This window comes from Benincasa hispida, chromosome 12, assembly GCF_027475165.1.
Source record: "Benincasa hispida cultivar pf3 chromosome 12, pf3_genome.v1.1, whole genome shotgun sequence".
NCBI classification, from domain to species: Eukaryota; Viridiplantae; Streptophyta; class Magnoliopsida; order Cucurbitales; family Cucurbitaceae; genus Benincasa; species Benincasa hispida.
Window position 1 is genome coordinate 28,459,195 of NC_143489.1, and position 15,508 is coordinate 28,474,702.

At 28.2% G+C, this 15,508-nt stretch overlaps 1 pseudogene; it reads left to right on the forward strand.

The window, feature by feature from the left end:
* The first annotated feature begins 89 nt into the window (after positions 1 to 89).
* On the forward strand, positions 90 to 3,319 carry LOC150031911 (uncharacterized; annotated as a pseudogene).
* The last annotated feature ends 12,189 nt before the right edge of the window (positions 3,320 to 15,508 follow it).

Here is a 15,508-nt window from a genome sequence, read left to right on the forward strand (position 1 = left end):
TTCCTACAGAAAGTTGGAATTCCACTTTGAAAATCACAGTTTATGTCAAGCTAGAAGTGATAGACCATATCATTAGGGGCTTAGATTCTATGTTTCTATCTTTATTTAAGGAAGAACCGTTTAGTCATTTGTTAGGTTGAAAAATATCCAAAGTACTTTTACTGTTGGGGTTGATGTCCTAAATCTCATAGGATTTTGTAGTTTGTAATTGTATTGTACAAATATTTTATTTATTTAATAAAATATGAAACGTTTTATTTGACATTTAGTAGCATTAAACCCACAAACCAATAAACTAACATCCAAGGTTATCTTCTGTAACTTAAACTTGTATGTGGAGACATACAGATGGATCATGTTTAAGTGATAACCTAAATGATCTGTAGTAAATGAATAAGGCTAGATACCTTATCCTGGTGACACTACGAGTATGACCCGTTATGTAGATGTTACAATTATTGTAAAGTGTTGTAAATTATTTGATCCAGATCATTCATGTGGAGATATGTGAGCGGGAGTATTCTATACAAAGAAGTTTATATAAGACCAAACCATGAAATGATTTGTTTCATTATTTAACACCGTTCATAATAGAGACTTATATTTCACCAGGATGACCATAGGTGACATGACCTGAATCCTAAGTGAGTTGTGAACTCCTGCCTATGAAGGCAATCCTTTGATTTGTATGGGTGAGAGTGGCCAGATCGCTGACTCAACAAGCCTACCATTTTAGGGATTCGTCTAAATGAGGAGTTGGAAATACAACTACACATAACGAAATTCACTATTTCCCTGAGGTCGGAGAAAGTAGATAAATTTCTCCCAAGGATGATCCGGGGCTTGAACAATGTGGCACCACACCCTCTCTTGACCCAAGAGGGGTTTAATCATAGTTGGACTATGCTTTATTGTTTATTAGAAGGATCAGTGGTACTTAAGAAGTTAGATGTAACTACCGGGACAAAACGGTACTTTTAGCCCAACTATACTTACGAGCAATTTGTGAGGGTCATTGCACTATTGATTGGTTATATCCAATGAACACAGAAATATATCTATAGTGTAGAAAGTGCAACTGTCGATCTTTAGTGGAGTGTTCGACAGTTAATGGATGAATAATATAATTAAAGGAGTTTAATTTATAATTCAAGTATCATTGGAGCTTTAAGCTATAGGTCTATGAGGTCCCTTCTATAGCTCACCAACGATTAAATGAGAATCAATTTTGGATTAATTCGAATTGTTTAAATTAATTAAGGGAATTAATTGTATGTAATATAATTAATTTAATTTAATTATATATAATATAATTACTATAATGTATTTGATACATTATAATATAAAGTTTATTAGAGAGGAAATAAATAATTAAATATGATTCAAATATTAATTATATAAATTGGATCATAAATTAAATTTAATATAAATGGGATTTATATTAAATGTCATGGGTGAGAAAATTGAAACTATAGGTTATATTGTATATAATACAATATTAAATCATAGGTTATATGTTATATATGATATAATATATAGTTATATACATATAATAAGTTGGTTATTATAATTATTATTATATATATTAATTAAAATTAAATATTTTTTAATTTTAATTTTGAAATTAAGGGAGTGAAGCTATTCTCTCTCAACCCACATATTGTGTGGGTAGTTGGGAGTGACCATCATCTTCTTCATTTGACAAAGAAATGAACACAAAAATATTTCTTTGAGAAAAATCCCAAGCCTTCCAATTTCTCCTCCTCTATCTCAATTCCCTTCTTCTTCCAAAAAGCTAGAGCCCACAAAACTCCTGAATGCTCATCCTATAGAATACAGAGGAAACTAATTGGTGGTGGCTATTTGTGATAAATTAAGGTTTCGAGTTCGTGATTTTTTTTATGCATAGAGGAAAAACGTGAAGAAAAGTTCTTCAAGGGTTAGTTTTCATCTTCCTATTCTCTTTTCTCTCTTTTTCTTATTTGTTTATAATCATGTTTTATTTTATATTAAATGCATAATGCACTGTATTGATTCTGTAAAATTGTAAATTATGTAAAAAATTGGATTTGGGACCCATCTCATTTCTGCTTAAGGACCTTCACCAGATCCTACATTTACAACTTCTAGCACATTTGATTAGAAGACAATGTGTCTCTACTGATAGTAATATTCTTTTTTTTTAACATTGAAGGTAACATTGTTGAGTTTGGATTGAGGGATTTTTGTTTGACTACAGGACTAAATTGTGATGAATACCCTGTTAAGGATGTTTTAGATAAAACTAAAGAAAATGATTTAGAAATTAAACAAGAATATTTTAGAAATGATACTAGTATCACTAGAGAAAATCTTAAGAATGCATTTAACTATTTTACTAGTCACTGCAGTGATGAAAGAAAAATAGCAAAACTTGTCAATCTTTATTTGCTGGAAAACTAGTTGATTCCAAAACAACCTCATAATTGTGTGGATTGGAAGTATGTTAAGATGTTAAATGATGAGGAGAAGTTTAGGAATTATCCATGGGAAAGGTTGTACTATAGTCTTATTGTCGAGTTTTTTAAGAAATATATTAAGAGTAAAATAAAACCAGCTTCCTATCTGCAAGGCTTCCCCATAGTTTTAGCTTATTGGGCATACGAAATAGTTCCTAAACTTTCTAGGTGGTTCAAAAAAAAAAAAAAAAAAAAAAAAAAAAAATTGTTTTCCAAAAATCTTGAATTAGAAAACAACAAAATAACCAAATTGGTAAGATCTTAATGACAACGTCTTCTCAAAACAAAATGTAAGTTTCTAATATTTCCATCAATTGTGATACAAGTCTATCAATGATATTGGTCTATTAGTGATAGATAAATATAGTGATAGAAGTATTATATCTATTGAAACACTCAAATAACTGTAGGGAAGGAGTCTATCAGTGACATGGTTTATTAATGATAAACCAATATTATAGCATATATCACAGATAGATAGACCATATCAGTGATATTGGTCTTTCAGTAATGGGGTCTATCAGTGATAAGCTCATATCACTGATATGATCTCATTAAACTATGTCACTAATAACTCCTACCTATGATTATCTGTACAAATTAAATATTATAGTTTCTCTATAGTTCCTATTGTTGCATCAGAAGAAGAAATGTCATCAGAGTATTTAAAAAAGATGGAGATGGATAAGAAAAGATTTGAGGAAGGAGAATATGTTGCAGAAAAATATAAAAAGATTAGAGAAAGAATATCTTCTTTACAAGAAGATATCGAAGATCTAAAAAGGCAACACCATGAAGATTTTGAAGATCTTAAAAAGTGACAAAAGGAGATTCTCAATTTGGTACATTCTCTAACAAAATTTGTAAAGTAGAAGGTCTCACACAAATGTCAAAGTAAAAGACGATCTCAAGAGTCATTGGAAAAGAATCATCCTCCATCATTGAGTCTAAAAATGATAGATGTTGATGTTGATGCTAATATTAGTAAGGTAGTTGAATATGCAACTACTTATGCCAAGGAGAAATAGGTAAAAGTATTAAAGGCTTGTAGTTTTTTTACTTTTTTTTTTTCCAATGATAGACTATATAAAGTTTATTGACAACATTTTCATTTTTTATTTTATTGCTAAACTAATATCTATAGAAACTTGAAGAAAATCATGATAAAGAAAGGAAAATAGAAGAAACCCTATTGCTAAGGAAAAAGAGATACTCATCTAGCTCAATAATAGAGTATTGCTAGTGTGTTTTTTTAGACTTGAAGTGTGTTGGTCATTATAGTCCATCAGCGATAGATTTCTATCACCTATCACTGATAAAATATTATCATTTTTTATTAGAGTCCAATAGTAACAGAATCTAGTTCTTTTAATTCTTTTTTTTAATGATAAACTATATCGTAAAAAATGTATATTGACAGCTTCTTAAATTTTTTTCATTGATACACTTATATAATATTTACAAAAGATTGAACACAATGAGGAAAAAGTTAAAGGACATGGAAAAAGGTAAAAAATGATGCATGACAAAGCAAAAAAAGTGAAGGTATAACAATTGTCCCATACACGAATGAACAGAATCAAACTATCTGTGACAAGTCACAACACTTGTAGCCATTCCACAAAGCGGGTCGCATCTGTAGCGTTACCAGGATAAGGATCCCTTCTATATCCATATTTTATAGACCATTTTGGTTATCACGTAAGACATGATTCACTTGTATGTCACCACATATATGCTTAAGTTACATACAGATAACCAGGGATTTTAGGTTTATTGGTTTGTGGTAAAGCAAATAAAACAAACAACTGAGCAAAATCAAGAAGTGAAGTAAAATATCATATATTATACATCACAACCGTTCGTATAAACTGTTTACAAACTATAGGACACGAGACTTTAGGGCATCAACCCTAACACATTTACTATAAGATCTATCACTGATAGACCAATATCAGTGATAGATCATATCAGTTAAACAAGTCTATCAAATACTGATTACATACTCATTGAAAGCTTGATTAATGATATATAAAGGATATGAGAAAAAAAATAACCTAGATTCATTTTTTTCAGCTTCGTAAGAAATTATGAGATCAAGGCATAAGATTTATTTGCATCACCGTTCAATAACTTTATAATATATCCTTTCGCCCTCCAAGCTTTGTAGTAGCTAACATTTATCTCAAATTTAGTACGCATGTGAATCATGATATCATCCGAAGTCAAACGGTCACAAGGGCTAAAACCTTTAATCATACAATCATCAATCAATGATGAAGATGCTTGTCTATGAGAAGTTTGAATAGCATTTATAGAACAACTGTGATTAGCAATATACTTCCTAAGTTTCCATAGTTTTCACCCTTATAACGAGATGCATGGACGTATCATTGACGATCATCTTGTGAGCACTTCAACACAATTGATTTAGAATTTGATCTCACAATCTTGAACTCAAAGTTGTTCTTTATAGTTACATAGTAAAAAGACTTTGATATTATTTCCTTACTAATAAACATATCATTCTCTTTCAAATCAAATGTAAAAGATCACCTACTAATATAAATATCCGTTAGAATTTTAAAATCATCATTAATTGGAGAAGAAAAAGACACAACATATAGAAAATTATCAAATTCATTATTGGAAACCCCTTCTAAAAGCATATCAGTGGCATGAACAACTAATGGATGTCTTGTACTTTGTTATTTAACTAAATTAAAAAACCAAGAAACATCATTATCAATCATAATTTGAATGTCATTGATACCAAAATCCAATAAAATTGATAATTGTATTGAAGAAATAGATGCATCCAATTGAATTTTTTTTAATATCAAACTCAAAATTCTCAAAACACATAATCTCATCGAACAATACGCCTTTGGTCTTGTAATTCAAGTAATTATGTTTAACATCCCACTGTCCACTATGAAACACCACTACTGCAAGCTTAATCATATTTTCAAATCACTGCAAGAAACACAAATTAAACTCATAACATTGGTAAACTAGTATAATAAATAGAAAACAGTATCTATCAGTGATAGATTATGATATGTATCTATCAGTAGTAGACTCATATTAGTATACTAATATCAGTGATAGGAAGTTCATGACGGATTGAAAAAAAAAACCTATATATAAACCAAATCAAAAATTAACTGATGAAGTCTCAAATGAATAGTTAAAGTAGATGAAACTTGTAGAAATAACCAATCGACTAATAACATCAAAATACTTCCATTAAAGATCAACGAAACTTAAAATAATACAAATTTTAAACAAATTTTAAAAACCTAGATGAAACCGAATCCAAAAATTGAGGAAGAATTGTGAACTAGACTTCGGAGAAAGACTCGCATGAGCAAAGGATGACACGAATTTAGACTAAAAAATTAAGCGGATGAGAAAATACCAAATTACGACTAGAAATATTAAATTGTGAATAGAAATATCAAATTGCAAGCTAATTAATTGTTCCTCTCAAAATTGTGCCAAGAAGAAGACGTGCCTAAAAATAACGCATGAGCTTGAGGAGAAAAAAAAGAGAATGAACGGGAAAATAATGAAGACTACCTCAAAATCGATTATGAAGAAGATGACAGAGACGAAAAAAAATGTAGACTACCTCAAAAGCAAGCATCATGAAGACGGTAGAGACCAAAAAAATCGAAGAAACACGTGAATGAAGAAGACGGACAGAAGGAGGGTATTTTAGGAATAAAACAAACTTTCAACCGAACATTCCAAAATATATATTTATTTATTTATAATAAAAAAAAGACACCTACTACAAATTTCTATAAAAATATTGGTTTAATTTCTTAAAATATTATTTTCTATAAATAAAAGAAAGTTGTTTTAAATGTCAAACTGCTAAAAATATTTTCAAATATAGCAAAATGTTATGTCTATCAGTGATAGATACTGATAGTATCTATCAATATCGAGTATATCAATGTTTATCATTGATAGACCATAACGTTTTGCTATATTTATAAATATTTTAGTTTATTTTTTTATATTTGAAAATAACTCTAATAAAAGGTAACATTAAACCATATTTTAATAATAAATACATGAAAATGGGCAAGTCCTTAAAATATTATGTATTTACCGACTTTAAAATAAATGGATTGAATAACTCGATCCAATTATTAGACTAGGACCCACTTGAACGAACTTGTAAGATGTGAATAATTTAAAAATCTTATATTTAATTTATTTCAAAATTTGTAGATGCAATACCAAATTGAGTTTAGTATATATATATAAGAATTTATTTGTGTCAGAGCTCCATTCTCTGTATGGAACATAAAATATTTATTTGACAAAACATAAAGTAGGTGTTTAATACTCGAAAATATATATATATATATAGCCAAAAATAATAATATTATTATCATTATTCTATTTACAATTTTAAAAGTCAAATCAATTCACTTAAAGAGAGACTACGAATATTCCATATTAATTCATTTATCATAATAAAGGTATATTTAATTAATATAAGGTTCTATTTGAAAAATAAATATAAAGTTGAAACTTTCTGTCAAAAGTATATCGACATTTAGTTTATTTTAATGTAAATAGTTAGCAAAATTATCAACATTTTGGTAGTTAAACAAAAGAAATCTATAAAACATACGTTTTCCAATAACAAAACAAAATAATAAATTTTAGATATATCAATGTTTTTTTATATTTTTATAAAAATAGAATTTGAAACGTGGGATATCAATATTGTTTTCTTATTATATTTGTTGTTAATTTTTTTAAATTAAAAATTTTTCATTATAATATTATTCTTATATATATTTATAATTCTTAAGGGATGGTTTAGTCTCTTCAATGATATGAGATTATAAATTGAACCAAGAAAAGAGTGACTTCAAATTGAAGGTCATCATTGGTCTTATGTTTTCAATTGTAAATCGGTGTCTAACTCTTAAGTGCCAATCAAATGGCGAAACACAAAACAAAGACATCTACGTACATTATTTTGGACTCTTAATATGCTATAAACTTTAAAGTAAAGAAAAAAATATGTAATTATAGCACTTAAACGCTAGTTCGTAGGCACTCGTATAATATAGGAAACATGAATTCAATTATTCAAAGCACTACCATTCTTCCTGTTTTTATTCTTCTTTTGGATAGAATTTAATTCTCTCTCTCCTTCTTGAGTTAAACACAAAGTAATTAAGAAAATGACAATTAATAAATACTTTTAAATCGGCAACACCATGATAAAAGAATGTTCTTTCACGTGGGAGCTGACCTAATTTCCAAAAGATTATGTTGGTAACTGAGATTTTTTAGAAATATTTAAATAAATGATATATTGATTGAAAAGTAATAGTTTATTTCGATTAAATAATTTATGTTTTTGATGACTCAATCTTCAACAAAGGTCAAAAGCTCGAGAATGGAGTCCACATTTTTGTGTGTTTACGTGTGAAAAGGATAGGACTGACTTTTTAAAATTAATAAAACTCTTAACCCTAAACCCTAACTACGAGATTGCATGTGAAAATGGTCTCATAATAGTCTAAGGTACGAGATTTGGCATCACTAATTTTCTTCCATGAATTAGGGTTCATGCTTCACATTAAAATTATGGTTTCAAAAATTGTATTTTCAAAGCTATTTTTTTAAGTCCGGTTGAATAACGATTTTTTTAAAGTGAACATAGTTTAATAAATTAATGAATGTGTTAATGACTAAGATGTATGTGGTTCAAATCTCCCTAAAAAAGGAACAATTGATGTTTTATCTCTTTCTAAGTATGATATCTGAAATTTCACGTTTGTATCCAACAAGTACATAAACTTTAAGTTTTTTGATTAATAGGGTCATGAATCTTAAAAATTTTATACGTCATTAAACTTTTAATTTTATATTTAGTAGTTCCTGCAGACCTGTTATACATAAAAACAAGTTGGAAGCTACATTTTAATGTGACTGTGACACTAAATTCTTTCTGAATGTGTGATGAAGAATAGAAGGAAAGAAATTGATAATAAAAGAGACAATAGACTCATTTGAAGGGATTTAAACCTCCTTTTAGATCTTCGTAGAATCATAACTTACCAATCGACTCATTAAACTCAACTCAAACAATTCCTATTTAACTAAAAAATTTAAACCTACCAACTCTCAATAAATAAATAAAAAGAAAAATATTGTCACGTCTGCATCTTAAAGATAAATGATACAGTATCCCTACATATTAAAACGAAAATAGATTCAAAAAAATATCACTCCTTTTTTATATTAAGGAAGTATTTGGGGTAAATACTATCCTAAAACTATAATAATCTATTTCAAAAACCTCATTTACTATGGTGTTTACTATATTTGCTATAGTTTTTACTATTTTACATTAATAATTTTTTTATTGTTTTCTATAGTGTTTATTATTTGCTTCTCAAACTAAAATAGTTCATATCTCAAACACAAACTATTATAACCGAAACTAAAATAATCTACACCCCAAACACGAACTATTATAACCCAACTATAATAACGTACGACTATAATGACCAACTCTTGTCCCATATGTCCCCTAAATTTTTGGACGCCCAAAAAGAAGGCCAAACACTCGAGGGTAGAGTCCATTTTTTCTTTAATATATAGGGGTACAATACCGTTTATGTTTAAGATGTACATTACACTTTACAACTAAAAATGGTTGTGTATTTAGTAAAAATGAAAGTTAAAAGTGCAAATATTGAAATTTATGGAACAAAATGAAACCATGCTCAAATCTCAAGAGCGAGATTGTACTATTTTGAAATCCAAGGGTTAAATTGAAACCAAATTCAAAACTTAAGGAATAAAAATGTAACGTCTTGAAATTTAGAGATAAATAAAAACTTGACCCTAAATCGAGAACAAAAAAATATTTTTTCCTAAATTTTAAAAGTGAAGCAAAGAAAACAAGTTAAAGGCTATAGTGACATACACCATTTCGTATTAGTAGTCATGTTTTAAACATATTGAAAACTAGAGCTCTAGATCACTTGGTTTAGTTTTTTTTATCACTAACACATACACGCCAATTGAACTATATTCACTTTGATAAATTAAGAGTCCATTTAGTTACTAATTTGTTTTTCTATTAATTTATCGAGATTTTAAATGTTGGAAGAAATTTTGACATCTCAATTTTATGAACACAAGTTGAGAAAAATATCGATGACAATGAATTTTTTTTTTTTTTTTTTTTGTAAGAACTAAACATATTAAAATCCACATAAAATATATTAAAATTAGGAAATAGGCATCTCACCATTTTTTTAATAAGTTTAAATTTCTTAGTATCAATACGTCCACATTAATTAACTTTGGTTGGTTTTTTTGTTATATTTTATCAATTTCTTTATGATATAAATGGTAATGTTCATCCATTTTCAGCTAATATCAATTCACTCCACACCCGAATGTCCATTCTATGAACATATAAAAATGTTGATGGAGAGGCGACAGGGGCATAGAACTTACCACTCCTGTTATTTATTAAAATTAAGTTTATAAATATTATAAAAAATCATCTTTTTATTTTTCAAATTTGGAAGAATATGTGTGTTTGATCCCTAGATTTTCAAAATGTACATTTTTTGTTATAAATTTTTAAAAATAGGTGCATTTAATTTCTAAGTTTTCAAAATGTATCTTTTTAGTTCTTAAATTTTCAAACTCAACTCTAAAAGATTCTCGAAGATTTTTAATTTTTTTAAACATTCTAAAAGGTTACAATTCAAAAAACAAAATCATTCTCATGTAAGATTTTAGTTTTGATAAAAAAAAAAACGAACATTTCACTTCACGTCACATCCATCTTCTTTTATTTATTATTATGTTTTTGTGTGTATGTATATGGTTGATCGGAGTGATTAATTTCTAAAAAAAAAAACAAGAAAGCGAACATGATATTATTTAAAATCATATATAATATTAAGATCATGGTTACTATTTATTGGTCCAAAAAAATATTTGTACTATAATGTTAGTTTAGAACTAACAAATAGGCCAAAAATGGTTGTAGCCACATATTTTCATCCCAAAGATATCATTAGGTTTAAATGTATACATTTTTCCACAATACTTCATCTTATGGTTAAAAAAAAAAAAAACCCTCTCCAATGGTATTTTTGAAAACAAAAATTCCAAACCTAAAAGAGTAAACTAAAAGTTTATAGGTATACAAAAATGAGTGATGTGTAGTTTAACCAAATTATTTTGTAGGTTTTGGAAGGGTGAAACATATAGATATGGAAATGAAAGGTATTTATTTTGTTGGGGAAATCAAAATTTGACCTTGTGTTGAAACCCAATGGAGAAGAAATCAAGGGGAATTGCTTAACAGGCAGGTAGAAATATATATAGGGATTTGGAAGAGCCTCTTTGAGAAAAAAGATGAGGGACTTGTTTTTGTTCATTTCTCCTTTATTTTGGAAGGTTTTTGGAATTTCCAAAACTTCTTTCTATATATCTTTTATGAGATTGAGACCTTTCTTGCTTTCCTTCACAAACATATATATTATTATAATCACATTGCTTAGCTTTTCAATTTGCTCCAATAAGAAGGTGGGGGGACAACAATGGAGGCCACCCTTTTTCTTTTCTTAAATCCTTCTCATCTTTTCATATTTTATGTTTTGAATGTTATTTAACATATGCAATTAGTTTAAATATTCATTTAATCAAATATAAATCCTTTTTTTTATTTAAATATTTATTCGTTATGTTTTCATCTTTTCTTTACTTTTAAATACTATTTGATTTTTTTTTTTTTTTTTCAATTCGAGTATAGTCATTGGATACTTAACCATAAACTATAAATTATGGTTCTAAAAATTGCCATTTTTTTAATTTCAAAAAGGAAAAACATAAATTTTCAAACACAAAAGAACAAAATATTATCTCTTAATAAAAAGAATGTCACTAAATAAATCTTAGACCACTCAAGGATGAGGTCAAGATGCCAAAGTTATTCATTTATTTTTATTTAGTACAACAATACAATAATAACGGAGATAGGAATCCAATCTTTCACCTCTAAAATGGTAGGTTAGGTTAATTACCACTAAACTAAACTAGTACAAAATAATTTATATATAGTACTAATTAAATGTACTATAGAACTAAGGATCTAAATATATCTCTTATACAACATTTTGGAACTATAATTTAACATGGAAAATACATCTTTTTGGTCCTTAAAATTTGAAGATAGGTGTGTTTAGTTTCTATTATTTTAAATTGGCCAATTTAATCCTGGTTTTTCAAGAATGGGTTTAAAGCTCATAACATAAAAGCACAAATTGGATATGGATTTCTGAAACTAGTTGAAGAATATGAAGTCTAAAGTGTGAAAAAAGCTACACAATATTTAGGAAGAAGACTGATGGATACTCTACGGAAGGGGAAGAATTGCCCATAAAATGCAAGAGAGAGAGGGGGAGAGAGAAAGAAGAGAGATGAGAAAAATATTTAAAAATAATTTTTTTCCAATTCATCATTGAATCAATTTTTGTTTAAGTTTAATGATGTTCTTTTGATGGAGAGACCTTATATATGAAAACTCATAGACTATATTGGCAATTTTAAAACATGAGAAACTAAACGCACCTAATTTTGAAAATTCGGATACCAAAAAGGTATTTTTCTTGTATAACATTTAAAAAAGTAGTAGAAAATTAGTCTACGTTACTCAAATGTGAATGTGAATGTGAATGTTTAAGGTACTAACTTTTATACACTTTTAAATACTACTTTGGTCCTTATATTTTTAGTTTTTGTTCATTTTGGTCTCTATACGTTCAACTTTGGTTTGTTCGAGTTCCTATACTTTGAAATTGTTCATTTTAATCCTTGTACTTTAAACTTTGACTTATTTTAGCCCTTATAATTTTAAAAAGTGACCATTTTGGTCTCTTCATTTTCATTTTTGTTCCATTTTTAAAGGATCAAAATAATCACTTTTGAAAGTTTAAGGACCAAAATGAACAAAAGTTGAAAATATAGAGACCAAAATGAGCATTTTAAAAGTAGAGTGACCAAATTAAACTAAAGTTGAGAGTGTAGAGACCAAAATGAACTAAAACTAAAAGTATAAGGACTAAAGTAGTTTTTAAACCCTTTAATATATTATCTAGACTTTTAAAATTAGAGACAGTGTATTGTGTTAAGTATTGATATAAGATTATATTTGCCATATTTCATCAACATAATAAGCTTGTGGATTTTATGGTGATTCAACTTGGAGAAAAGAGCATATTATATCTTGTGTTTAAACTGTTCTAAAGTAAATTCCTCTCTAAATAATGTGGATAACTACTCTTTGGGTCAGTCTTGTGCAATTGTGTCATTCCACAAACTAATTAAGGCTCCATTTGATAATAATTTGGGGGTGTCTAGCCCTAACTTCAAATTGTTTCATTCCACAAACTATTGTAAAATAAATTCCTCTCGAAATAATGTCGATAACTACATTATTATTATTTCAAATCTCTCTTAGTGTTTGTTTCCGTCTTTACTTTTTCCTAGTTATCCTCTTTTTTTTCCTTTTTATTACAGTATTTATTATTTCCTACTCAGACTAAAACAATTTTCACCCAAAACACAGACTTTAAAGAACCTTTTACATGGTTTTCATTGACAAAGCTTGATTTCGGTATCTTTTATGAACATTTTATGTTGTCTTCAAAATCAAAGCGTGAGGCAGACACTTTCTTTTGGAACATTTTACGTGGTTTTGAGAGTCAAAATGAAACTTAGGCACTTTTATATATAGAACTTATTAGGTGCCAAAGTGACATTTAGGCACTTTTTAGTTTGTTTAGAGAATGAAAAGTGCCACTTTGACATATTTTAGGAACTTTTTACATCATTTTCTTAGTCAAATGGACACTTAGTAAAATAACTTTTTACATCCTTTCCTCTATTTGTAAGTGAGTACACTGAAGTTGGTGCAATGTTTTATAGAAGTATGATTGTCCTTATATTTCTCATTTTAGGTTGACTTACAATACAAGAAATAATATATACAATAGCTAACGAAAAATACTATAAAAGACCTTTTCATAGTCTTTTTCGAAGGTCTTGAAAGCCTATGTTATAAAAAGTCTGGGACTTTTTATAACCTTTTTGTAGAGCTATAATGGATGCTATAATAGAGTATGGAGATATAGTATGTATACGTGTCTATGAAAATATTCAATAGCATTAGTCATTAAAGCTATCTTTAACATATAATAGCTTGCTCTCAATGCTCTCTTTTATATAATAGCCTTTTCTTAATGCTTTATTTGACATATGATAATCTTTTTTTAAGGCTATTATATCATATATATAGCTTTAATCTTATGTTATCACAAACAACATTGAAATTATGTCCATTTACATTACAAATACTTATTTTAAGTTAAATAGACATATGAAATAATTCACAATGTATGCATTAAATACAATGACTTCCTTTCATTATTGAAATTTAGTAATCAATTTACATTAGAAACTAAAAAAATTATCCAATAATACAAAAAATACATCAAATGTAATTTTCAACAATACAATGTACACAAAATACAAAATTCATCAAGTTTTGAGGATCATAGCATCATAGAATTGAGCTTCCATCTTTGATCTTCATCTACCTACATAAAAAGTGAATTAGCATCAGATTGGTTCCCAAACCCACAATTCAATGTCAAAACTATATAAAAAAGTACATAATTGTCATTTTGACTCTCAAAACAACCTAAAAATATGTGGTTCACTAATAATCGACAAAGTTACGTAAACACAATTATTAAACCTTTAATTACCTCTAAATTCATGAGTCTGTCATTCATTTTAGCTATTCTCAATGTAACAAATATATATAAGCATTGGTTAGGAAGGATAAATTGACATTAAACTTCATAGATCATTGAAATAATAAATGTCATTAATTAGGCCATAATAATACAAGCACTAGTCATGAACTCTAAACATATGAAAATGGTAGTAAAATAGAAACAAAGGCATGATGAATAAATATGTTAAAAACAAACTTAGAACAATATGTAAAATATGGAGATGTTTTACAATTCTAATAATAGATTGAAATCAACAATCGAGTGAAGTGTAACTTGTTTACCCATTAAGAAAAAAGCAAAAAATAAGCATGACAAAACATGCTATAATAATACTTTCCTACCTGCAGTTCATTGACAAAAAGATTTCAATCTTGTCTATAGTCACGAACCTACAAATAATACTCATGGTAAAAACAGAGCAATAAAAAATTGAAGGCGAGAAGAGAAATAATGTAAAACAAAAGGGAGAAAAGGAAATTGTTATCAAAAGAATAAGAAAGCGATAATTCAGATTGTTCTAAAAGATGTTTTAAACTGAAATATGAGCATTTATATGTTATTACCCGCTTTAAAAGTCTATCCTATTCGAATCAGGTGAGCATCGAGTCGGGGAGCATCAAGTGGGTTTTGTTTTTCGGCAGATATGGGTGAGCATCGAGTTCTTCATAGTGAGGGAGTTTTGGACCGGATCGAGGACCGAATCAAGACTTGGATCGAGTTCGATCGAGGATCAAGTTCTAGACTGGATCGAGTTCTTCACATTGAGATCGAGTTCTTCACCATGGGGATCGAGGATCGAGTTTTAGATCGAATCGAGGATCGAGTTCTGAACTGAATCGAGTTCTTCACCGTGGGGACAAGTTCTTCATAGTAGAGATCGAGGATCGAGTTTTGGCCCGGATCAAGGATTGAGTTTTAGCATAAAGTTTTTAGACTAGAGTTACAAAATCATCAACCATCAGAGGAAACAAAACTCAATACATAATTGCATTCCATTTAGCTAGCTCAATCTCCTTCAAGTGTAAAAATTATAATCGAACAGCAACCAAACATAAATAGTAATCAATTGTCAATGGAAAAACGCAAAAAAGAAAATCCAAAATAAAATAAAAATGAAAATGAAAATTGATCTAAGGA